Source organism: Leptopilina boulardi, unplaced genomic scaffold, assembly GCF_019393585.1.
Source record: "Leptopilina boulardi isolate dan_hultmark-lab unplaced genomic scaffold, ZJU_Lbou_2.1 LbouV2_30, whole genome shotgun sequence".
In the NCBI taxonomy this organism is placed as follows: Eukaryota; Metazoa; Arthropoda; class Insecta; order Hymenoptera; family Figitidae; genus Leptopilina; species Leptopilina boulardi.
Window position 1 is genome coordinate 2,468,924 of NW_026137863.1, and position 26,971 is coordinate 2,495,894.

Consider the following 26,971-nt stretch of genomic DNA (forward strand, 5'->3'; position numbering starts at 1 on the left):
ATAAACAAAAAATATATCACAATTTTAGAATGTCTGACTAAAATTTAATTTTACTACTCACATTTAAATAAAAATTTATCTAGATAAAATTTAATATTACTACTGATAATATAATGAAACCATAACTTTAAACTGTCTTTACTAAATTTTACTAATACTGAAAAAAATTTATTTGATTCAAATAATCGGCTACTTGACTGTTGTCAAATAAATATTTAATTGAAACAAATAATTTTTATTTAAATTAAATAAACTTTATTTGCACCAATAATCACTGCATTTGTAACAAATACTATATTTCAAATAATAATTATTTGATACAAGTAAATAATTATTCGATACAAGAAAATAATTATTTGATGCAAATAAATATTTATTTGATAACAGTCAAGTAACCGATTATTTGAATCAAATAAATTATTTTCATTGATGCTGATAATAAATTTACAAGAATTTTAAATAGATTAAAAATTAATTGTACCGCTACAGGCAAAAAAAATTTTTTTTTTACCTACAACAGCGATATGTTTCATTAAAACAGCGAAAGTTTTTGCTATTCTAGAGAAATATATCGCTGTTCTAAAGAAACTTATCGCTGTTTCAGGTAAAGATATTTTTCTGCATGTACTAATATTAAAATTACAAGAATTTCAACTCCACTATCTGACTAAAGTTATCTACTACTGAATCCAGTTATCAAAAAAATAGTAAAGAAAAATGTTACACTTTTTTATGATGCAAATAAAGAAGAAATTGTATTTTCTATATAGAAAATTAATTCACTTTGCCCTGAAAGAAAATGCTACATCGCTAGTGAGGCGGCCCAAAAGATTACTATCAAGATCACTACCATCATTAGCAGAAACATTCTTTTTAAAAAAAATCGAAAAACCAGAATTCCAATTCAATTACAAGTGATATCATCTTGTTGCTGAATCGAAACGAATATATATATATATAAATACAAGTCCGTCAAAGGAAAATACTTTTAGTGTATTTCATTCGTAAAATGATGAGAGTGAGAGAGAGAGAGAAAGAGAGAAAGCGTGAAAGTCGCTTGAAGTCATGTGTATATTCGCTAATACTGGGCTAGGAACTCATAATCGTCGTCCTCAATATTGCAGTATCCAATTCGGAGCTCGGTTGTGTATGTGTGTTGCTACTTCTGCTTATGTCCATAGTTGCCTATGCACACATTTCAACTATATATATATACACACACTCACTGTACATGTGTCACGTACACGCAGCGAGATTACATTTTCCATTAACGGATAAAGCTCACTTACAAATTGTTGCAGCACTCGTGCTGATTACGTTGCAATTTTATATTATCATTAGCTCCAATATAAAAGTATCATGTTTAACTACATCCATGTATATATAATACATACTGTATATATACATACAAAACATATATGCATATAACTAATAATAAACATATCCCTGTTCTCTATATCTCGATACAAAACACCAGAAAATTATTATATTTAATCATATATACATATATCTTCCACTAATTATCCATTCAATAAAATCAAAATGAATAAAAAAAATCAGGAGTACTACTACATAACAGGGAAAACATATATTCATTAGTCTCAGAGCAAAAATAACATATTTGGTTTAAATATATATCCAAAATAAAAATAATTATTAGCATAGCAATCATTATCGGGATAGCAGTTACCATAGCAAAGGTTACTTTAGCAACTGTTACTAGGATAAATGTTACTAGGATAACAGTTACCATAGCAACGGCTACTTTAGTAACTGTTACTAGTATAAATGTTACCAGAATAAGAGTTATTAAAGTAACCATTGTTATGGTAACTGTTATCCTGGTAACATTTATCCTAGTTACAGTTATCCAAGTTATAGTTACTACGGTAACGGATACTAGGATAACTGTTACCATAGCAACGGTTGTTTTAGTAACTGTTACTAGAATAAATGTTACCATAGCAACGGTTACTTTAGTAACTGTTACAGCTATCACAGTTACAGTTACTATAGCAATGGTTACCAGGATAACTGTAACTAGGATAACTGTAACTAGGATAACTGTAACTAGGATAACTGTAACTAGGATAACTGTAACTAGGATAACTGTAACTAGGATAACTGTAACTAAGATAAATGTTACCAGGATAACTGTAATTAAGATAACTGTAATTAAGATAACTGTAACTAGGATAACTGTAACTAGGATAACTGTAACTAGGATAACTGTAACTAGGATAACTGTAACTAAGATAAATGTTACCAGGATAACTGTAACTAGGATAACTGTAACTAGGAAAACTGTAACTAGGATAAATGTTACCAGGATAACTGTAACTAAGATAACTGTAACTAGGAAAACTGTAACTAGGAAAACTGTAACTAGGATAAATGTTACCAGGATAACAGTTACCAGAATATCAGTTACCGTGGCAACAGTTTTTTTTTCCTCTGCCTGATTTTTAATTAACAAATTTACTAAAAATAAAAAAAAATACAATACAGAGTCCTACGAAAAAAATTCTAAAAAAAGAACGGTTTTACAGAAAATCTGCAACGTACATCATTGTATATATATATATATAAATCTGCCAGCGTCAACTGTTTCTCTCTGTATATATGAGGTGCAAAAGATAAAAGTTTTCATTGTGTTAAAATACGTCGAAAAGTGAAGCGGTTAGAGGAACATATTAGGTGTCGAAACGACGTTTCATGTTGGTATCGTGATACCGCCAAGATAGCACAGTTGAAGAGGAAAAGGGAAAGGGGGGGGGGGAAGGGAAGAGAACACGATATAACCTGAACCGCATACAAAAGCAGCATTTACCGGAAAGGAGAAGCCGATTTGCTCGAGGGCAAATCCGTATTTTAAACAGAGAGAGCTTCTCTTTCGGGAGTACAAAAAGAGTGGGGGGAAAAGAGAGAGAGAGAGAGAGAGAGAGAGAGAGAGAGAGAGAGAGAGAGAGAGAGAGAGAGAGAGAGAGAGAGAGAGGGGGGGGGGAAGGCACTCAATGTGGAAAGAGGGAAAGAGCTTTGTTGAAGCGCGCAAGCTACGTAATTTTCATAACTTCTCTCGCAGAGACAATAACCGCAAAATGCTTTCTCTCTCTCTCTCTCACTTTTCAACACACCAAAAAAGAGGAGGAAGAGAATAAGTGGCCTGGTATCAGACAATTTACCCTCTCACCTTCATTTTTCATTTGTTCCTTAAATCTATGTCTTATAATCCCCTTCCCTCTTCTACTATCAACAACAATAAAAATTTATATTATTGATAAAAAAAATATTAATGAAAAAAAAAATTTAGTTTAATATGGTGTTTGATGCAGGACTGTTAGAATGTGAACTGATCCTGTTCACTCGCCAGATGATAATTATCACATTCATGTTACCCTGGTTGAGGTGAGGGGTGGGGGAGGGTGGAATTAATTAATATTGCATAAATTGCTTGCCGTTAGCAGATTCTCTCAATTTTAACATATTTTTTCTTTCTCGATATCACTTTACTCTTTCTAGCAATTAATGGTCTGATATAATATATGTATAGTAATTATTAATATATATATGTATATATATATATATATATATATATATATCTAACCTTGAATATTAAATCGATGATACGGCGGATGAGAAGATCTGCTGGAGACACTCACACGTGATTTAAAAAAATTTCGAACACTCCCGACAAAAAAAAATTTTTTTTTTTTTTTTTTAACTAAAATGATCAAAACAAAAAATACTTTTCGATCGCGAGTTAAAATTTTTTCGAACACTCTCAAAAAAAAAACCAAAAAAGATTTACTAAAATGAATTGGTTCGCGAGCTAAAAAAATTTCGAAACACTCCCGAAAAAAAATTATATTTAAAAATGCAAAAATTAAATAAAAAATTCAAGCACTCCCGATGCTATTTTTCAAATACTTTGAAAATTACAATAATCTACACTCCTGTTATAATCGCACGCCCAAACAGGTCAAGACACGAATTGCAACTGAATTAATTATCTTTGGCCTTTTTCTGCTTATGACAAAGGTGGCTCTTTTGTTCTTCAATGTATAAACAAACATCTTGGAAAGATAATAAAATCCCCAACTTTGACAACTTTTGAATATTTCTAAATTATATTTCTATATAATTATATAAAATAAATGCAAGGTCATATTTTATTTTTTAAAATCCGTCAACAATGTAAATAAATAATTATATACAGGGTGATTTTTATGTTACACCTAAACTTTTTTTTTTTAAATCTCATTTTTTTTTGTTTTCGCGCAAAAATTTTAAAAGGGCTCTGTCAGGGCCCACGTCGGGAAACTCCAAATTATTATGAAACTGGTAACTCGATCGGGGCCACAGAAAAAACACTATTTCAGCCCGATTTAGGCCTGACCAGGGCCTGGTTTGCCACCGGTTTCCTGTTTTAGCCAGGTTAGGGCCAGGTTGGTAAATTTCTACATGGGTTCTTTAAAAAAAAGTGACCGTGTAGAAATTGCCTTATCAGGGCCCCAGTAGGGAATGAAATGCCACACCTGATCAGGGCCAAATCAGGGCAAGCAGAAAATGGGAGTTTCCTAATTAGGGCCACATAAGGCGCGGCTATTCCCTAATAGGGCAGCCTATTTTGGCCCCGATCTGGACCCTGGCAAAATTTCTGCATGAAAATCACTCGCGTAGAAACTGCCCTACTAAGGCCCTAGTAGGGAATGAAACGCTGATTAAGGCCAAATCAGGGCAATCAGAAAATAGGAATTTCCTAATTAGGGCCACATAAGGCGCGGCGTTTCATTCCCTAATAGCGCAGCCTATTTTGGGCCCGATCTGGGCCCTGGCAAAATTTCTGCATGGAAATCACTCGCGTAGAAACTGCCCTACTAAGGCCCTAGTAGGGAATGAAACGCTAATCATGGACAAATTAGGGCGAAAATGTGGATTTCCTGATCAGGGCCACATCAGGCGTGGCGTTTCATTCCCTAATTAGGCAGCCTGATCCGGTCCCGATTCGGGCCCTGGTAAAATTTCTACACGGGTGGAATTAAAAAAAACTTTTTAGGGATCTAAAAAATAAAAATTACCCGTACATCTATATTATTATATATTATTTAAATTATATACGTATATATATATTTATTTCGAAAGCGAATATCCTTTGATACGAATTTCAATACCACGGAGATGAAAACAAATGTCGTCTTTAATTGAAATTGAATTCATTTGAAATAGTCCTCTCTCTCTCTCTCTCTCTCTCTTTTAGTGTGTGTGTACAAATAGCGGCGCCCACGCGTCACTTTTATTGCTTGCTCGCTCCAGCAGCGTTCAAGAAGCACGACAAAATAAAATTAAATTAACTGGCTTTGATGTCAGCCAAGTGCAACGAATCGCTATGTATAAGAAAAATGTGAATCCGCTAATATAGAGGCCTATGCATACAAAGTGACTATGAGGGTCAACCCTCCACTATAAACTTGAAAGATAGAGAGAGAGAGAGAGGGAGATATATATACAGGGGGATAAGACTCAGAGGGGGTGAAAGATGAGACAACAAACGTCTGCTTCTTATATACACTCTACTCTTCTCTTTCTCTCGATAAACAGGGACTTTCAAGGGTTCTCAATTATTAAAGAATCCTGTGTGTGTGTATGGATCTTCACTCTGTACTAAATATTCATCACAGTTGGAGAAATTCAAAGTATCATCTAAATTCATTCCTGAATTATCTATTTTTAAAGTATATTATTTATACCCCTTTTTTTTAATAGATAATTTATCTTTGTTTTTGTAATGTACAAGAAGAATTTAAAATTTTCTTTCTTTCAAAAAAAAGGGAAGATTTTTTTATTTTTTTATTCAAGAAATAGTATAAAATATAGTAAATAAAATGCACTCAGAGAAAAGAAATTTTGCCAGGGTCCAAATCGGGGCCGGATTAAGCTGCCCTATTAGGCAATGTAACGCCGCGCCTGATGTGGCCCTAATTAGGAAATTCATATTTTCTGGTCGCTCCGATTTGGCCCTTATAAGGTATGGCGTTAAATTCCCTACTAGGGCCCTGGTATGTCAATTTCTAAGCGGAACAATTTGTTTGAAACAAATAAATTTTCTTTGTATCGCAAATAAATCTTTTCTTCCGTTACAAATAAAATATAAAATTTAATTCTCAATTAGAAAATCTGAAATAAGAATTAATTTTCCAACCTAATGAATCAAATCATAATAATACAAGGGGATTTACGAGCAAAAATATTTCTCTAGAGATTTTTTAATTCTTTCCATGAGTCAACTAACACTGACTCATTTTCCATCGAGAAGAACACTTATCGCATTCCAATGTGTCCCGAGAGAAAAGAAATTTTTTTTTTTTTTTATCGACTTGAAAATATTTTAAAATATATATATGAAACGAACGCACGTGTTTTATCATGTGCAAAAATAATACCACATCATCGCATTTTAAGACAAAATGCGAATATTTGATGCGGGTGTATATAAGATAAAAATTTCAAGAGAGAAATCTGCAATAATAAAAAGGGGTTGATAAAGAAATTCGATGCGCATTTAAAATTGGAGTCGCACACACACACACACATACAGCGAGGATTTAAATAATTGTGTGCAAAGGAGAGAAAAGCGCCCTTGATTTACACAAGCTCTACACGCAGGTCCCCTTATCTTTTCTACGCACACACTTCGTGTCAGTTTTGCCCCGCGAATGTGTTATCGTGTGTTTCTATCGTATTATATCGGTCACGTGCATTGTCACACACTCTTTCCTTCACCATCTCATGGATTGCGTGTGATACCAGCATAAGTAAGCTTCCGGATAGCAAAAAAAAAAAAAGACTATTGCCCGAAAACATTTATGTCTGCATATTTTCATTAAGAGTTGATTGCATCACTTTTTTTGTTTTTATTTTTAATAAAAACAAAAATGTTAAACTGGTCTGATCTTTGTCAAGTTTTCTCCTATAAATTACCCTATTTTGTGATAAAATATTTTTTGTTACAATTACTAATTTGAAAAAGTCATATTTTCCCTATTTTAAATCTTATTTAATAAAGCCTTGTCCTTGTCAGTTTATCTGTAAATTACTGTATTTTGTAAGATAGTATTTTTTTTACAAAAAATAATTTGAAAAAGTTTTTCCAAAAACTGAAAAAATTTCGAGAAACTAGCTAAGAACTAACCAGAGGCCTATTTGAAATCCCATTTGATAGGAAATACTAATCAAATCCCAAATATAAAAATATTATTAAAAATTTAACGTAAAAATTTCTTTTTTAACTGAAAATATAAAAGTTCTTGATTTATTTACATTTTAATTCAAACTAGGAAAGCTGGCGAGGTCCTTGCTAAAGCCTTGTATGTTAGTATTCCTCTAAACTACCCTATTTTGTGATAATATATTTTTAGTACAATTACTATTTTGAAAAAGTCATATTTTTCCAAAAACTGAAAAAAATTACGAGAAACTAGCTAAGAACTAACCAGAGCCCTATTTGAAATTCCACTTGATAGGAAATACTAATCAAATCCCAAATATAAAAATATTATTAAAAATTTAACGTAAAAATTCCTTTTTTAACTGAAAATATAACAGTTCTTGATTTATTTACATATTAATTCAAACTAGGAAAGCTGGCGAGGTCCTTGCTAAAGCCTTGTCTGTTAGTATTCCTCTAAACTACTCTATTTTGTGAGATAATATTTTTTTGTACAAATAATAATTTGAAAAAGTCGAATTTTTCCAAAAACTGAAAAAAATTACGAGTAACTAGCAAAAAACTAACTAGAGCCCTATTTTAAATCTTATTTGATGTTTCTAGTCAAATCCCTAACAAAAATATTACTGAAATTCTAGAATAAAGATTCTTCCCACTTGGAAAGATTCCCCGGAAAGTGCCCCCTGGAGGTTCTATCAGAATTCCGCCGGAACTTCTAACGTAATTCCGTCGGAATTCCATCGGAATCCCATAGGAAATTCTTTGGAATTCCGACGGAATTACGTTGGAAGTTCCGGCGGAATTCTAATAGAACCTCCAGGGGGCACTTTCCAGGGAATCTTTCCAAGTGGGTTTTGTTAATAACTTTTTTTAAACTAAAGATAATTAGAAAACTTGATTTATTTACATTTAATCGAAACTAGGAAAACTGGCGAGGCCCCTCCCAAAACTAAATAGTACAAAAGAAAATAAAATTTAAACAGTGTAAATGCAATGAAATTGCTTTATAAATGAAGTTATTGCAAGTGTGAAAATTGACACTTGCGATATAAAATTCTTTGGCAAGAACCTCGCCAGTTTTCCTAATTAGAAAAAAGTAAATATAAACTACATTTTAAAAACTACCTTTCGTAAGAAAAAAGTTATTTTTAGCTAATCTTTTTACTGTTTTTTTTTTAGATTCTAACCCAGAATTCCCCGCCGAAATCCCAATAGTTTTAAAATAAGGCCCTTCTCAGGGTCTCGACAGTTTGACTAGATTACAAAAAATGTAATGGATTAATAATAAAATACCTTACAAAATATCGTAACATTCACAGAAAAACTGACAAGGCTCTGGCCAGTTTTTTCTAGTATCAGAAATAGGGAAAACTGGACAAAGCCCCATCAAATCCACATTTAAATTTCGAAAATTTTGCAGTGATTCTCGAATTTCTAAATAAAAATCAACATTGTTAAATAAACGACGTAATGATAATGCAAATATAAATTTCAACGTTAAATGTCTTTCTCTTTAGACAATGTTTATACAAAACTAGTAAAGATTGGTGTTATATCAACTCTCTTCTCTCTCTCTCTCTCTCTCTCTCTCTCTCTTATTTTTTCTTTCTCTTTGTATAAATAAGAAAATTAACATCACATTTATATTTCTAGAAGAAAATTTGTACCGCAAGAGAATTATTTTCATCTTAAATAAATATTAATTATTTAAGAGTTAAATTAATTGCGGTCACGGGATTTTCCCTTTCGAAGCGAAAATTACTCAATGTTATAATATTTTCCAACTCCCTCGCACTTTTCCGTCTCTTCTACACTATATTCATGCTTGATGGACGATTCGTATAACAAGTTCATCGAAAATTTAATACCTGGACCCTTCGCCACCCCCCCCCCCCCCCTATATATATATATGGCACAGTTATATTGACGAGGGAGTAAATACCTATGAATATTTGATGCAGTTATGAAAACAAACTTTCATCAAAGTGCAAACAAATATAATCAAATTGTATAAAAAAGCAAACATTTAATTAAATGTTCTTTGATACTATATACATATATATATATATATGCGTGAAAATTTGATCGAAATGAATCATCCTTTGATTCAATAATATAAATAATAATTTAATTAATTTTCATTCTTTTCCAAAAAAGTCGAATATTTGTTTTTTATAATTATGAACACACGAAAAAAAAAAGTCGAATTTTTACCCCAAAATCGGTATAAAAATTACCTGCAACAAATTTTATCTTAGTTGAGGGCGCCACCGTCTATGTGAATTAGCATTGGTTAAAATTACCCGCAACAAAATTTACCCAGTGTTTTTTCTATGATAAAAATCTAAAAAAAATGGAAGTGAAGAAACAAATTAAAAATTTGTCATAAAAATTGATATGAAAAAAAAAATCGCTTTTCCTAAAAGCAAGAGAAATTTTTAAAGAGATGTAAATTTTCACCTACTCGTATTCGCCTCAGTTTTTTTTCGCAAATTCTGGCATCTCAGAGACACAATGAATTATAAACGAGGTTGAAAGGAAGAAGTTGTTTAGAATTTGAATTTTCTTTTCACGCGCGACAACGACCGGAAACTTAAAATGCACCCTGGCATGTGTGTGTGTGACAAGCATTTCGCAAAACGAATTTTTATTATAATATTTTTTTTTATTTTAAAAATTTTTTATGAGTCTATAGTCAAAAAGACTTCCTACATTTTACATATAATAGCTAAATAAAAAAAAAATTTCAAGAGACTTATAAACTAATTAACTTCGCTTCTTAATTTTGTTAACTACATTTCGAGTCGAAAAAACATTTTCATCATCAAAGAAAGAAAAATATACATTTTTTTCTTTTGTTTTAATTAAACATTGTTAATAAAAAAAAAGGAATCAAGCAATTATTATATACCATTGTCCTCTGAGCTTTGAAAATCTACCTTTTTAGAGAGAGAGAAAAAAAAAGTTAACAAAAACATACCCTTTATTTTAGGATTTTGTCTCGAAAGAAGAAAAAAAAACACAAGGGTTTCGTCTTTCCTATGTATAATCTTTTGTGCGAAAAAAAAAAACTTCGTGGGTGTCAACACCTACGATCAAAGGTTTCCAGACATGGTCACGTAACACCGTAATTTATACTGATTATGTGCTTCACTTGGAAAAAAAAAACAAAAACCTCCCACCTCTAGAATTTATGTAAGCCATTTAAAATTTATTTATATCTCAAAAATAATTCTTTGGAAAATTGAAATATACATATACGAAAACTAGTTGAACAGACAGCCGTTGCAAATATATAATTTTTTTTTTTTTTTTTTCTGTTTCGTAGTAGAATAATAATTTCTCTATTCACAATCATGAGATGAAAGCGACGCCAAGCGTTATTATGTATATATAATTATGTATAACAACGAGTCAGGTTGCGAAGGCACAAGGGAATATAAACATACATTGTTTGAGGCCCTCTGTGTATATGCCTCCTACGCGTAAAGGCGCATACAGTGGTTTATATGATGTTTTGGATCATACAGAGAGAGAGAGAGAGAGAGAGAGAGAGAGAGAGAGAGAGAGAGAGAGAGAGAGAGAGAGAGAGAGAGAGAGAGAACACGGATTATTATATCAAGAGAGAGAGAGAGAGAGAGAGAGAGAGAGACTCATCTCGCGCAATAATCTCCAGCGAATATTCAAGGTGTTTTAACAAAGTTCAACTATTTAAGGCTTCCACTTGTTGAACTTGCCACAATGCATCACCAAAAAATAGAGTCAAAAAAAAATTCTACTTACAAAGCCCGTATAATTTTGAATTGTTGATTGCAATTTCTCACCTGTAACAAAGAAAAAAAAAATTTAATTTTTTCAAAGAGATAATTAGAATTTAAAAATTTTTATTTGATGAAAAACCATGTGGAAAATGGAATAAGAAAAAAAAAGGTATATTCTGAGAATGGCATATATAGGGGAGTAGTAATTCGACCAAACACGTGCGAGTTGTTTGCGTTTGGTACATATTGCGCTTCGCCAATTATTCGGACAGTGGAACAAGCACAACGACGCGACGTCCGGTCCCTCAAGCTATATACATATATACACAAGGTTATATTAGACATCCTCGAAATGAGATGATCCCAACGGAACTTGAACCCTCAACCTTGGAATAATGTTCCGGAAGGACGACGAAAACCACTGCTCGCCCAGGTAATCCATTGCAGCTTACTGCTTTTGTCGTCGTTGTCATCTTAATTTAACGTTAGACAGCCGGCGCTCATCGAACCTAACATTATTTAACGCTTCAAAGCATCTTCTTTTCGAGGCTCATCAAAATCAGTTCTTCCTGCTCGAGACATATTTCAGGATTTTTTTTTCTATTTTCATATATATAACTATCTCTTGCACGCTAAAACTGTATATATACCTACTGCAGCTTTAATTGACTCATCATTCTGATATAATTAAACGTCCTCAGCGAATGATATTTCGATAATAAATGCCATATCCGCGCCAGGAGCGCATCTTATAATGAGAAGATGTTTTAATGGCGCATAACGTAAATAAAAAAAAAGAGGCAAATAATCAAAGCGCTATTTATAATATCAAACGATAAAATTATTTATGGTTTTGAAATTATATAATGCTGAGAATAACAATTGCATATGTGGTGTGATAAAAGTAAGAATTTTATAAGAAAAATAGCATCAACAAAGATTTTTTAATTATGTTAGGCAATTAAAGATATTAATGAAAAAACATCAGGGTCGTTAATATTATTAATAAAAAATATTGTAAAATCATCTAAAATCACAGAATTATTATCTAAAACACCAGAATTTTCATTTAAAATCACAGTGTATTACCAACAACAGCATTACTATCTAAAACAGCAGATTTTGCATCTAAAAATCAAAAATTTTCATTTTAAATAGCAAAATTCTGGTAAGCAATCCAAAAATTATCATCTAAAGCAGTGAAATTTCCTTCTAGAAAAGCAATACCTTCTGAAACAACGGAATTAACATCTAGAACAACCGAATTGTCATTTAAAATTGCAGCAGTATTCTCTACAACATTATTATCATCTAAAATAGCAGATTTTGCATCTAAAAATACAGAATTATCATCTAAAACACCCGAATTGCAGTTTGAAAATCGCAGCAGTATTATCTACAACATTACTATCTAAAACAGCAGAATTTTCATCTAAGAATACAGAATTATCATCCGAAATAGCAGAATTATGTAAAACAATCCAAAAATTGTCATCCAAAGCAGTAGAATTTTCATCTAAAATCATTGCATTAGTATCTAGAGCAACAACAGCTAAATTATCATCTAAATGAGTTGAATTTTCATCTAGAACAGCAGTATTATCTTTTGAAACAACAGAATTATCATCTAAAACATCAGTACTATCTAAAACAGCAGATTTTGCATCTAAAAATACAGAATTATCATCTGAAACAGCAGAATTCGATAATAGAATCCAAACATTGTCATCTAAAACAGTAGAATTTTCATCTGGAAAAGCATTATTAACTGAAACAACAGAATTATCATCTAAAACACCCGAATTGCCTTTGAAAATCGCAGCAGTATTATCTACAACATCAGTACTATCTAAAACAGTAGAATTTTCATCTAAAAATAAAGAATTATCATCCGAAATAGCAGAATTCTGTAAAACAATCAAAAAATTGTCATCCAAAGCAGTAGAATTTTCATCTAAAATCATTGCATTAGTATCTAAAGCAACAACAGCGAAATTGTCATCTAAATGAGTTGAATTTTCATCTAGAACAGCAGTATTATCTTTTGAAACAACAGAATTATCATCTAAAACAACAGAATTTTCATTTAAAATCATAGCAGTATTATCTACAACATCAGTACTATCTAAAACAGCAGATTTTGCATCTAAAAATACAGAATTATCATCTGAAACAGCAGAATTCTGTAATACAATCCAAACATTGTCATCTAAAACAGTAGAATTTTCATCTGGAAAAGCATTATTAACTGAAACAACAGAATTATCATCTAAAACACCCGAATTGCCTTTGAAAATCGCAGCAGTATTATCTACAACATCAGTACTATCTAAAACAGTAGAATTTTCATCTAAAAATAAAGAATTATCATCCGAAATAGCAGAATTCTGTAAAACAATCAAAAAATTGTCATCCAAAGCAGTAGAATTTTCATCTAAAATCATTGCATTAGTATCTAAAGCAACAACAGCGAAATTGTCATCTAAATGAGTTGAATTTTCATCTAGAACAGCAGTATTATCTTTTGAAACAACAGAATTATCATCTAAAACAACAGAATTTTCATTTAAAATCATAGCAGTATTATCTACAACATCAGTACTATCTAAAACAGCAGATTTTGCATCTAAAAATACAGAATTATCATCTGAAACAGCAGAATTCTGTAATACAATCCAAACATTGTCATCTAAAACAGTAGAATTTTCATCTGGAAAAGCATTATTAACTGAAACAACAGAATTATCATCTAAAACACCTGAATTGCCTTCGAAAATCGCAGCAGTATTATCTACAACATCAGTACTATCTAAAACAGTAGAATTTTCATCTAAAAATGCAGAATTATCATCTGAAATAGCAGAGTTCTACAATACAATTCAAATATTGTCACCTAAAACAGTAGAATTTTCACCTACAAAAGCATTATTTTCTGAAACAACAGAATTATCATCTAAAACACCCAAATTGTCATCTAAAATCGCAACAGTATTATCTACAACATCACCATCATCTAAAATAGCAGATTTTGCATCCAAAACATATTCTACACCAGAATATATATCATTATACCAGCATGTAAACAACATTGTCATCTATAAACTAATAGCATTACACACAAAAAAAAGAAATATATCATTTCCATAAATCCCCTCATCATTGAAGATGGAATCGTAGTAATATATTTATTATTATAAAATCGCATTACATGCGGCAAGCGGGATTTGTGTTTTCGAAATCTCATACCATGGTTTTGTGAAGGTTAATCTTCCTAAGTTTCATATATTTTATTCAGAGCAAAGGGGAAAAGGCACAAAAGCACAGAGGAGAGTGGATCAACAAATATTAGAGAGAAAGAGAAGATGATGAGGGTCCAAAATCCCGACGAATTTCTAAAACGTTCGGAATATGCCGCACACGGAAACGAAGGTAGTTAAGAACCTGGGATATATATTCCTAACAACTGCAGTCAGCCATTTCTACTGTCTAATTACGCCAATCGTTGTAGCATTATGTAGTAGCTAAAATAATTGACCAACGATGCAGAACCATGTAGAGTTCATATGTGTTACTCTGCTTGTACAATCACAAATTCCACCTCCATTGTCAATTTGCAATCAACAACTTGTGCACAATTGCAAAATTTATTAGAGAGACAATGAACTAGTGTCAAAATTTATACGCCTAAAATCATTTTTTATTGTCCTTATAAATATTTTCTTTTCTAATTGAAGATTATAGACAGTAAAAGAAACACATCTGCAAAAAATAGTTCGGAAAAATTTTATAGATGATAAACAAGTTTATTACCTACTTTTCTTTCAAAATTATATACAAACTCTCTCGTGGATTGTTAGCTACCAAGTATATTTTATCAGTGACACCATCTAACGAATGCAGAGTAGTAGATTTTACACGAGATGCATCTAGGTCGGACTCATAAACTCACGATACGTGTGTTTATTCACGCTTTGCGTACAATAGTCGTGCCGATAAACGAAACAAAAAACTAGGTCTCTCTCTGTATTTTAGATAAAATTAATTGCAATTATAAAACGTAATAGTAAAACAAAAGTTTTTTCGCTGACGTTGAGCAAATATATATATATATATAAGTTAATGTAATTTTATAAATCACCTTAAGACTAACGACAAAAGAACACAATTCTAATATACATAACAAAATTCACGCGAATATAATTTATTTCACAATCAATTATTCACTTGTCACGAAATAAATAAGAAAAACTTGTTAATAATTGATATATATATATTTCTCGCAGATTATATTTGAAGAAAACATAAAACCGTTTCCTTGTTATGAATCTATTACCGTCAAAGTCTGAAAGTAAAATATGATGGAAGTTTCATGCGCCAGCCCTTCGGGACACAAAATTGCAAGGATTTTTGATCCATCAAAGTCAGTGAAAGATTTCTGTGTGTTCTTTTCTTTGCGATTTCATCTTCTTTTCCAAAGCCTTTAAAAATCTGCACTTTACCTTTTTCTTTTCTTTTTTTTTTTTTGCATGTCCACGAAGACTTGGTGACATCCGCATGAAAAGCGTTAACACGGAACAAAGTGTAAATTCCAAGAGAAAGAATGCTTCCAAAGATAGAGGCGAAATAGAAAGAGAGAAGAAGGAAAAAAAGAAGAGAGGAGGGGGAGATGAGTTACGTATTGGAAAAGCGCGAAGTGGAATTCACTGATTTTACACCGGTTGCTGAAAATATTTCCCGTGAATTGTACTGCGGCATTGTACTATATATAGATCCTACACTGTACCTAAAGGGAAGGGGGATGATGGCATATACGACAAGGACTATTCCGTTTTGAGAATACCAACGCGCGATGCCTTTCTCTCTTTTTCTCACCAGGAACAAGGCCAACGAAATGGGGGTAATACCATTTCTTCTGTTAGAGAGAATGCCGACTTTAAACCGTTCATGAATGCATTACCGCTTTACTTTTCTCCGCTCTCGTTTGTTCTGCTTATTTCAGCAGTATATATATATATATATCTATATGTACACACACCAACTTTATACAACGCCTAACCACGGAGGAAACGCTTTTATCGACCCTTGCGCGCCTATATATATATATATATATATAGATATGGTACAAGCCCAAGGGCTTCTTTCGCGAACATGAAATTATTGGCACGAGATTGCAGATGTAGACAACGCAGAGAAATGTGCATTTGTTGATGACGTTTCTATTTACCAAGTTAATAGGCGCGATAGTAAATTCAAAATTGTGCATTTTTCTTCTTTAATAAGATCCAACTCCCTATATATACCCTCGAAACGACAAGGACAAATAGTAAGTCAAGAAAATTCCATTATTTCAAAATGGAATTTCATTTAAAGATTCTTATGATTTATTTTTCCTTTCTTTAACAGCCAATATTACAATCCATTAGGTTTGTGTTATACAAGCAAAAATCTAAAATTATTTAACCGCAAATATTTATCAAAGTCATTAGCAAATAAAAATTGCATCTGAAATATCAGAATTATCATTTTGAAACAAAAGAATTTAATATAGTGTTGTTTTTGTGATAATTCTGTATTTTTTGATGACAAATTCTGATGTTTTAGATTACTGATTCTGTTGCATTAGATAATAATGCTGCTGCTTCTAATGCTGCAAATAATGCTGCTTGTATTTTAGAAGGAAATTCTGCTGCTTTAGATGACTAATTCTGTTGCATTAGATGATAATGCTGCTGCTTCTAATGTTGCAGATAATGCTGCTTGTATTTTAGAAGGAAATTCTGCTGCTTTAGATGACTAATTCTGTTGCATTAGATGATAATACTGCTGTTTCTAATGTTGCAGATAATGATGCTGCGATTCTGCGATAAATTCTGATGTTTTAAATGCTAATCCTGCTGTTTATAATATTGCAGATAATATTACTACGGTTTTGGTTGCAAATTCTTCTGTTTTAGATAATAATTCTGTTGTCGATCTAAAACAGAATTTGCATCTAAAACCGCAGTAATATTATCTACATCATTATCATCCAAAACAATAACATCATATCTAACACATTATCATCTAAACAGAAATATAATCTAAAGCAGCAAAATTATTACATTAAATAGAATTCAAACTACAGCATTGTAATCCAAAGCAGTAGATTAAAGATACTCTTGACCCATTTTTTAAAACTATATTTTCTATTTTTCAGCACATACTTGTCATGTTTTTCAAAAAGACATTGAAACTCCTCTAAATGTAAAATAGATTACATAAAAATTATGCTAAATATTATATGGGCCGTTGGGAACAAACATGAATTCAGTTAGAGAAAATTGGGTCTAATAAAGATTATGTTAAACAGACACTATGTACTGAAGCAAATCGACCTTCGCATATTTGTATACCCGTAGCAGTAATAAAAAGAGAGAGACTCTTATGCAACCGAGAAAATATTGTTGCATAAAATTGAAATAAAATAATTACAATTTTTTGAAAGATAAAGTAAAATTAAAAAAGTGAAAAATTATTCATTTTAATTTAAAAATATGACAAAATCTTTTTAATTGCAACGTATTAGACAAAAATTACAAAAAAAAAAGAATACGACTTTTTTCATGAAAGAACAATTTATCACGACAAGATTTATTTATTGTGATATTGATAGAATAAAAAAGGGCGCCATTTCGTCACATTGAAAAACACTGACTCTATGGACAATTGCCAGACAGGAAAATAACTGGTGATCGATTTTTGTTTACGAGCGTCCAATATTTATTCAATATATACATATATATCCTGAAAAAAAAAACACCTGAACACAAAATTTATTTAACTAATTTTCTTGTTATACTGTGTATTAATTTTCAATGTTGATGAATTTTAAGATAAACTCGTAAAATTCTAATTAGAAAAAAAATATTATAAACATTAATGAGAATCTGAACATTAAAAAAAAAGTATTAAAAAAAAACATTCTTTGAATTAAAAAAGAGAAAGGTTCTGAAATTCTATTTTGTCGTAAAATTTTTGTTTCCTTTTTTCCCTCCCAAGAAAATGAGTAGATTGCAACATAGAACAAGAAGATTTAGAGGCAACATTACGCATTACGTTGTGATAAAATCGCGAAATGTTCCAATAAAAAAGCTTTGTTTGCTCCTTGGAGCTTGTCGCTTTGCGCACAACGCACGCCTTGTTTGCTCTATATTTATCACTCCTCTGCGATCGTGAACATTTTTCCATTTTTTTTCCCTCTCTTTCTCTCTCTTCTACCCAAGCTTTACTTTGATCTTTTATATATATATATATAATTTCATTGATCGGTAAATTTTGCAAAAAGCTGCTAAGACTTCATTCAAGGATGTTGCAATTGAAGAAAAATTTTTTTTTTAAAGAAAAAAAAAACCTTTCTTTACGGTTACAATTAATTCTACTTTAACAACGGCGTGCTTTTTTAAACCGACTTTTATTCTCGTATATAAAAAATTTTTCTATTTACAGAAATGTTTTCTTATTTTATCATCAAAAAACATTAACGCGCATTTAAGTAAAATACATGAGGATCTTAAAGCTTAATTAAAAAAAGCGATCACAAAATGTTTTTTTCATAAAAACACATTAAGAAATGAAATTTCCGTTAATTATATATACTATTAAGGCTAGTTAAAAAAATGTATTATAATTTTCCCATCATCACATTTATAAAATAGAAAAATAATTATCTTATAACTCTGAAAGAGTGGGAAAGTCAAAACTGAACTAAAAGATCGGGAATCATGTATCTAATTATTTTTTTTTTCATGACAAATGACATGAATTGTCTTTGTTTTTTTCCCCTCACAGAAGAAAAAAAGGTCTGTTTTTATTTTTTGATAAACATGACTTTCACCCACACGTTCTAAAGTACATTTTGAGAGACTACGGCAAAACGGTAACCGTTATTAAAATTTATATATAATGTTAAAGGGGGAACTTGACAATTTGGTGGGCGACCCCTCTCTTGTCTTTCTCCTACAATATTATGTGTGTCCTTTCGAAATCTATAGCTCACTGTTTGGAAAAAGGGGGAATTTTGTGTGAGGAAGAGGTAAAGACGAAAAGAAAAAGGGGGAAGAAAATACCGGACGATTCTGAACTTCAGGGTCACATGGCATTATATATATATATATATATATATATATATATATATATATATATATATATTTATTTATTTGTGAAAAACGTACCTCCAGATGTTTAATTGTTTTCAACAAAGACCACCCTGGAGACCCTAAATTGCGGTGATCGTGTCAGTTACAGGCAATAGCTCTAAATTATCGTATTATGTTGAAATTACGTCAAACCTGGGGGCTTTTCACTTCATGTACGAATAGGGTTTCGACATTTCCTTGTGAGTATTCGCATAGAAATCACTTTCTGATAAGAAATCTCTTATGTCTCGACAATTGTATAACGCAAAACAAAAAAAGAAATATTTCTTTTAGAAATAAATTCAAAGTAATCTAAAACCTCTATACATTCACAGCAACTTTGCAGATTAAGCGATAAAAATTCTTTTTTTTAAAAAAAAAAGTACAGTTTTAATGAGCTATATATGATTAGATATGAGATTCAGAAAATATGATTAAAATTTTTATCAACTCTCTTGTTTATATAAAAAACGATATTTTAAACTCTTGACACTAATTAGATTTACATCGTGATGCTAAATCCTTCACTCATGACAAACGACACGCATTCCAGTCGCATCCACTTTAATGTTGCCGCGGCAACAATATATATTATCTCATGAGAAGCTTTCGACAACCCTTCCGGATTAGATAAATTTAATTGTTTAAATTTTTTTAAAAAAACGTTTTATTTTCTAAAAAAAAATTTCCGCACATGAACTTTTTTTTTGAGGTCAAGTCTTTTAAGTAGACAAAGGTTTTGTGTTCGATTTCTTCGGCCTCAAATCTCTTTTAGCGTTCCTTTGAGTTCAAGTCATTGTTGTGACGTGAAGCGAATAATAATATGGTCAACCATATAGAACGTGACATTTTCCTTTGAGTACGCGTACACATATATATATATATGAAACCCTCCTCTCTTTCTGTCTGTGGATTTACAATGTTTTGTAATTGCGTTTCCAGGCTTCAATACTAAAAGCAATTTTATGCTACTGTAAGTAGTCTTTCTTCGGAGAGACTTATTTTAAAATTCAAATTTACCTTGAATATATATCCACGCGAGCTTCATGTTCAGGAACAATTCAAATATATACTTTAGTGCAACAGAAGAAACCAAATTTTTCAAGGATCAAGAAACATTTTCTTAGGTATAATTTAGGAAAAAAAAGTACTCTGCACGAGGATCAGAAAAGAATTAGTTTCCAGTAAAAATAAAAATTCTGGACAAAAATGTGAATCATTTTCAATGAGAGCGAAATCTTTTAAAAATCAATTGTATATACAATGTTTTTCTTTCGAAAAAATTCTTGTACTTTTATTGTGCAATTTGTTGCTGTTTGCTGTAAATTACTTGGTACCAGAAATGTGCTTTGTAATTCACCTCGTTCTGGTGTGGAACCCATTAGAGCACAATACGAATTCTATAGTATTTTATCGAGCGTTTCTCTTTCATCGCGTAGATTGCAAAGGTGAAAGAACTACTGGAAATACGAGGACTATCGCAATTTACGAAGTGGAGTGGCCGTTAAACAGTTTAAGTTCAATAAATGGCGACGGTATTGGTTCATAAGAACAAGTAGGAAAAAAAAAAAAATTGTGTCCTTTGTAAAGGCAAGAAGATCTTTTGTACCTAAATCCATTCAGCCAACATTCAAAAATAAATTTTAACAAGTTCTTATTTTTTTTGTATCAATAAGTATAAAAATTTAGATGCTTCTAAAACAACTAAATGCTTCTAAAATCTCTTCCAGAGGTTTAGGAACACAAAAATCGTCATATGCTGCAAAAACATGCATTGGATACAATCTGTTAAGAATTAAAAAATTTTTATTATCAATACAATCCGTTAGAGAAATCTGTAAACACTGATTATAACAAATTAATGATTCAGATTCGATGCAACAAAAATTTAAAACCATTCTTATTTTTTGTACCAACAACTAAATGCTTCTAAAATCTCTTCCAGAGGTTCAGGAACACAAAATACGTCCAATATATGTTTGCAAAAACATGCATTGAATGCAGTCCGTTTAGAAGAATTAGAAAATTTTGATTACTAACACAATTCGTTAAAATCATCCATAAACACAGATTACAAAGAATTAATGATTCAGATTTTAGGTGCAACAAAAATTTCAAACCGTTATCTTAATTTTTGTACCACCAACTAAATGCTTCTAAAATCTCTTCCAAAAGGGTCAGGAACACAAAATACATCCAATATATGTTTGCAAAAACATGCATTGAATGCAGTCCATTTAGAAGAATTAGAAAATTTTGATTACTAGCACAATCCGTTAAAATCATCTGTAAACACTGATTACAAAAAATTAATGATTTGGATTGAGTGCAACAAAAATTTTAATCCGTTGTTATTTTTTGTACCAAGTAAAAATGCTTCCAAATCCTAGAGGTTCAAGAACACAAAAATCATTACAAAAACAAAACTTCTCAAAATTCAGATTTTACTAACCTACAGATTCAAGAACACAAAAATCGTACGTCCTTTTATGCATGTTGCAAAAAAAGGAAGACTTCTAAAGTCACTTTTCCGTCAAGAGTCATAACTCAAAAATTCAAACATAGGCCCAGACTTGTCTAACTCTTGTACAGGTGACTTACATCCAATTTTCCATGAAAGAGTCATGAATTATGTTTGACGAATAGTTGCATGAATTCGCGCAAGAGAGAAATAAGAGCTAGAGAGATAGAGAGAGAGAACAAGAAAGGAAACGAGAGAGTTTGCACGAGTCGGATGACTTTGGCAAACCGTATTATATTACAGGTCGTAAATCATCGAAAAGCTCGCTCGTTCGAATCCATTCTCACATTGTCACAAGGCAGTGCGCATGTAAGTTAGTGCTCCTGTCGAATGCCACACGAATATATATACATATATATAAAGAGGAAACTCGCTTCTCTATATGGCAAGACAGTTGAACGCATGTTTCAAACAGGAAGAACTATATCTACCTATAAGGTGCCGAATCCCAAAATGTCATATCGAGATAGACCACATCTGCTTTTTATTGCCCTCCTGTTTTCATGCACATTGTGCACGCGCCTCTACTGTATCTATTGTTGAAAACAGATGTTTCTCAGTCTCCTGCTTCCAAGAGATTTATAAGGCTTATTCCCGCCGAATAGCTCAATCTTTCGAAATAGGTCAAGCGCGGTTCATTTGATAGGAAATCATTGCAAAATAAAAAATCGATGTCAATGAAGCTTTCAAGGAAAAAAAAATCTCGAACAGATTTTCTTCGGTAAAAGATTTTACATTACATTTTACATGCTCGAGATAAGATAATCTGGACAAATAAAAAAAAAAAGAAAACATAAACCGAAATACCAATAAAATTAGTATTATTAAATTCGATATATATTTTTGAAACCAATAATCGAGAGAGCAATCATTGAAATATGTGACACTTTAATAGCATGAGCAATAAATTATTGTTCCATTTTCAATACCACTTCAAATGACTAATGTGCCATTAAAGATTGAATATAAAAATGATTAATAAAATTTTTTTTCTCCAACTGAATTTATGTTTAAAAAAAAAAAAAAAAAAAAAAGAATTTCGCATATTTAATCATTAATTTTGTGATTCATGAACCATCTTAAGATAAAAAAAAAAGTTGTGTAAAAATATTTTTTAGATTTAAAAATTCTTTTCTTAGCTGTATTAAAAATTAACTACTGGCGCGATACTAGGCAATTTTTGGTAATAATATTCCGCGTTCGTCAGTATAATTTTCCGAATGATAATAAAATATTCCTCATAACGAATATCAAACAATGATTTTAAAAATTCTTTGCCATACACAATTATTAAATATGCAAATATCGAATTCAATGTTTAACAATTATGGAGCGTATATATTTCCTTTTGAAATGAAATATAGAAAAGAAGAACAAAATTTCCAAATCTTTAAAAAAAAAAATACCTTGTTTTTAGAGATATATAGAAAGATCATTAGGATTATGAATAAAAAGCAAAAAGACCAATTTCAGCCTAAAATAGAGTGTAAATAACGAGGCGTAAATTTGGTAACGTGGGTCGAGGCATAAAACGATATAAGGGGAAAGAAAATAAACGTCAAGGAAGGGTGGACATGACCTTTCCACCCCCTCAAGGACAATAAAGGTCAACATGCGAGGGAAAATGTTCTATTGTTTACGTGTCATTTTTATCAAGTGATACAATTGCTTATTAAAAAGGTAAAAAAAAAAGAAAAACTTTGCATTATAGAAAAAAAACTGAATTATAAAAAGAAACTTATACCCAAAAAAAAAAGAAAAAATATTTTATTACTAAATAAATATATTTTTATTCAAGAGTCGAATAAGCAACTATTTCGTCGTCGGAAGTGTAGACAAGTTTCTTCAATTTATAATGAACATCAATATTTAATTTAAGTGTATCAGTACCAACAGACTTCCGTTATATTGGCGAGAGAGCGAAGAAAATGCGCCTGCGTATCTAATATGGAGGTCGCCTCCCTTAAAGTTCTCATAATATACAAAAAAAAAGAAGCACCGTAATATGAGAAAATATAATAAAGTTCCTTCATGTGAAAATAACCATTATGCTTTCGTGCACAGGTGCTGATTTTATTTCGTTTTTCCTAATTTTTTATTCCTGATTAGAAAACTTTTAACTAAATTTAAACTACAGTACTGTAATTAAAAATTAGTAATTAGTAATTACTAATCACTAATTACTAATAGTAACAACTAAATTATACAGGGTGATTTTTTAGGGTATCAGGATAATAAAAATCTGTATATAAATTATTTGATACTAAAATTAATATCATAATGTTAACTAAGAACAGTAGACTAGCAGAAAATGAAAAAATTATATTTTCTCTATAAGAGCAGTTGTATGGTAATTGAATTAAACCTGAAATGATAATTAGTAGCGCCTAAATGAAGAGACCTTGAGAAGAACAATCCTCCTCTTACATCCCCAGAGAAAACTTGAGTTTCTCTGGGCAATAACTGTCTTTTGTTTATTATATATATATATATATATATATATATATATATATGAAGAACCGCGCGGCAGCAACTCCCAGAGAGTTGCATTTTTGTTTCAAGCATCAGAGCTTCAATTATCACGCCAGACTAGACCGCGAAACTTCACGAAGAAACAAAACCACTTCCGTCATGTGTGTGCCGTGCACTGTGATGCTTAACCCGCATATGTAGAAAACAAAATTTACAATTTACAGTCGAGGAAAAATTTTTTTTCTTCCGTTAGATATATATGAAATGCTATAAAAGAAAAGAAATAAACAACAAAGACCTGAAAAATTTACCAAATAAATACCATATTATAAAACAATAAAAATTCGATACAGATAAAAGCATAAAACATGAGCAGATGTTCCTTGACAATTTTTTTTACATCCGCCCTTATAATTTTAATAACTAATTTAGAGCAAAAACTAACTGTGAAAATGACATATGCATCAAAATTTATTTCTTTGGAGAACAAAAATTTGATTACATGGGAAATTAAAAAATGCTACATTGAAAAAAGGGTTTTTAGATGGTTCTAAATAAATTGTACCAATATAATCAAAATTTTATTTGGTTCTAAACAGATTGTACCAACTATAATCAAAATTTTAGTTGGTTCTAACCCAATTGTACAAAGTATAGAATCAAAATTTTAGTCTAAACAGATTGTACAAAGTACTTAATCAAAATTGTGGATGTTTCTAAACGAATTGTACCAACTAAAATCAAAATTTCATTTGCTTCTAAACAGATTGTACCAACTATATAACCAAAATTTTAGTTGGTTCTAACCCAATAGTCCAAAGTACAGAATCAAAATTTTAGTCTAAACAGATTGTACAAAGTACATAATTAAAATGGTTCTAAATGAATTGTACAAACTATAATCAAAATTTTAGTTGGCTCTAAACAAATTGTACCAATGTAATCAAAATTTTATTTGGTTCTAAACAAATTGTACCAACTACAATCAAAATTTTAGTTGGTTTTAATCCAATTGTACAAAGTACATAATAATTTGATTACATGGGAAATTAAAAAATGCTACACAGAAAAAAGGGTTTGGTATTGACAACCAAACCTTTGGTTGGTGTTTTGGACAACCAAAATTTTTTTGTTGAATCAACAAAATTTTGGTTGTCCCAATCAAACTTTAGTTAGGACAACAAAAATAATTTTTTTCTAATTTTGATTGTGTCAAACAAATGTTGGTTGAAACAATTAAAATTTTGTTGATTCAACAAAAAAAATTTTGGTTACTTAAATACCAACCAAACGTTTGGTTGTCAATACCAAATTCTTTTTTCAGTGTACATCCTATCAAAAATTGATCAGTACCGCGCTAATACTAAACTATATGGCAATTTTTGGTAGAGTATCAAAATGAAAATTTTGAGAAATTAGTAAATTAAATTCTAATATAAATAGAAATTCGATATTTTTTCTGCTTTGTTTACTAATTTCAATATGTAATTTAGTGTTTAAACATTACAAGAACAAAAAAAATTATTAATCCATAGTGAGCGTGATTTCTGATAATTTGTAATAGTCGACTCTTATATTTTTATTCCACGATATTAACTTGCCGCGGTGTATTTTAAAATGTCTCACTTTTATATTGAGATTAATCAGGTGAATTGTTCGAGCTATAAAGTTAACGGACAAAATCTTGTGTGCATAATAAAAAAAAAAGGAAAAAAAAAAAAGAGGCAAAATTCCTCTCTCTCTCTCTTGAATTTGCTATGCTCAGCTCGGTTAGCCGATTACGGCAACGATAGGATATAATACGTAACATGGTGCATAAGGTTTATAAGCACGAAACTCTCCCAAGTATCTATAGAAGGTGCGCGTGTGCACCATGTGCGAATCGAATAGGCAAGAGGTGCATGACATACAACACATATATATATACACCACCAGTGAACGGTGAATAGAGACGAGAAAAGAGAGGCAAATGTGGCCCAAGGCTGTAGATTACGCGAGAGCTGTAAAAGCGATATACGCTACTTTTACGTATGTCTTTATAAACCGTGAAAAATCTCCCTCTCTACTTTTTTTTCTCAATTAAATTAAAATGACAAGTTCTGAAACCTTTCAATTTCCTTGAAGAAAAATTTAAAAAGGTACTTAAATCGTCAAATTACCACTTTTCCATCATGAATATATATAGAAAAAGAATAAAAAATTGATGTCATCGGAATTCCAATTTCCATAAATGAAAATTTCTCAATCATCATCTATGGTCCAAAAAAAAACAATTGTAATTTGCGTTTGCATAACTGAGCAAGTTTAGATAACGTAAATTTGGTATTCCATATTCCAATGAACCACAGATCCTATATATATAGTTTGTATAGTAATTCCCTATTGCGGTGGATCAACCCATAGTATAAACAAAATGCCATTTCGCAAAGATCAATCTTATCTGATTGCGTGTTTAATCAAAATTTGTCCAAAACGTCAAGATTTATTCTATTGAAAATCTATTCAAATTAGATCTATATAATGAAGAATATGTTATCTATATTTCTAAAAGGAAAGTACTAAAATCAATTTTATGTATCAAAATATGACAATTTTTGTAAAGTCAATGGATCTAAAATTAATTTAGAATTTCTAATCAATGTTCTAATCCTATACCTAAAATTATTTAAGAAAAAGATAAATATTAGTGAAATTAATTAAAAAGGCATGCGATATTATGATCAAAAGATCTTCAGTTCGGTGACTCATAAACGAAATTCCGGTTATATTCAGAATAGTAGTATAAAGGTAAGCAGCCTTTCAAAGGTGTTACCTTCTT

The 26,971-nt window shown here is 30.9% G+C and overlaps 1 protein-coding gene and 1 long non-coding RNA gene across 6 annotated transcripts in view; both read right to left on the reverse strand.

The window, feature by feature from the left end:
• LOC127282453 (uncharacterized) overlaps positions 1–11,054 on the reverse strand; it is a 202,255-nt gene extending 191,201 nt beyond the window's left edge. Inside the window, exon 1 of the long non-coding RNA XR_007843205.1 lies at positions 11,009–11,054. This is a non-coding gene — a long non-coding RNA (uncharacterized LOC127282453). The remainder of the gene's footprint in view (positions 1–11,008) is intronic.
• LOC127282451 (fasciclin-3) overlaps positions 1–26,971 on the reverse strand; it is a 323,057-nt gene that overhangs the window by 236,614 nt on the left and 59,472 nt on the right. The window lies entirely within an intron of this gene.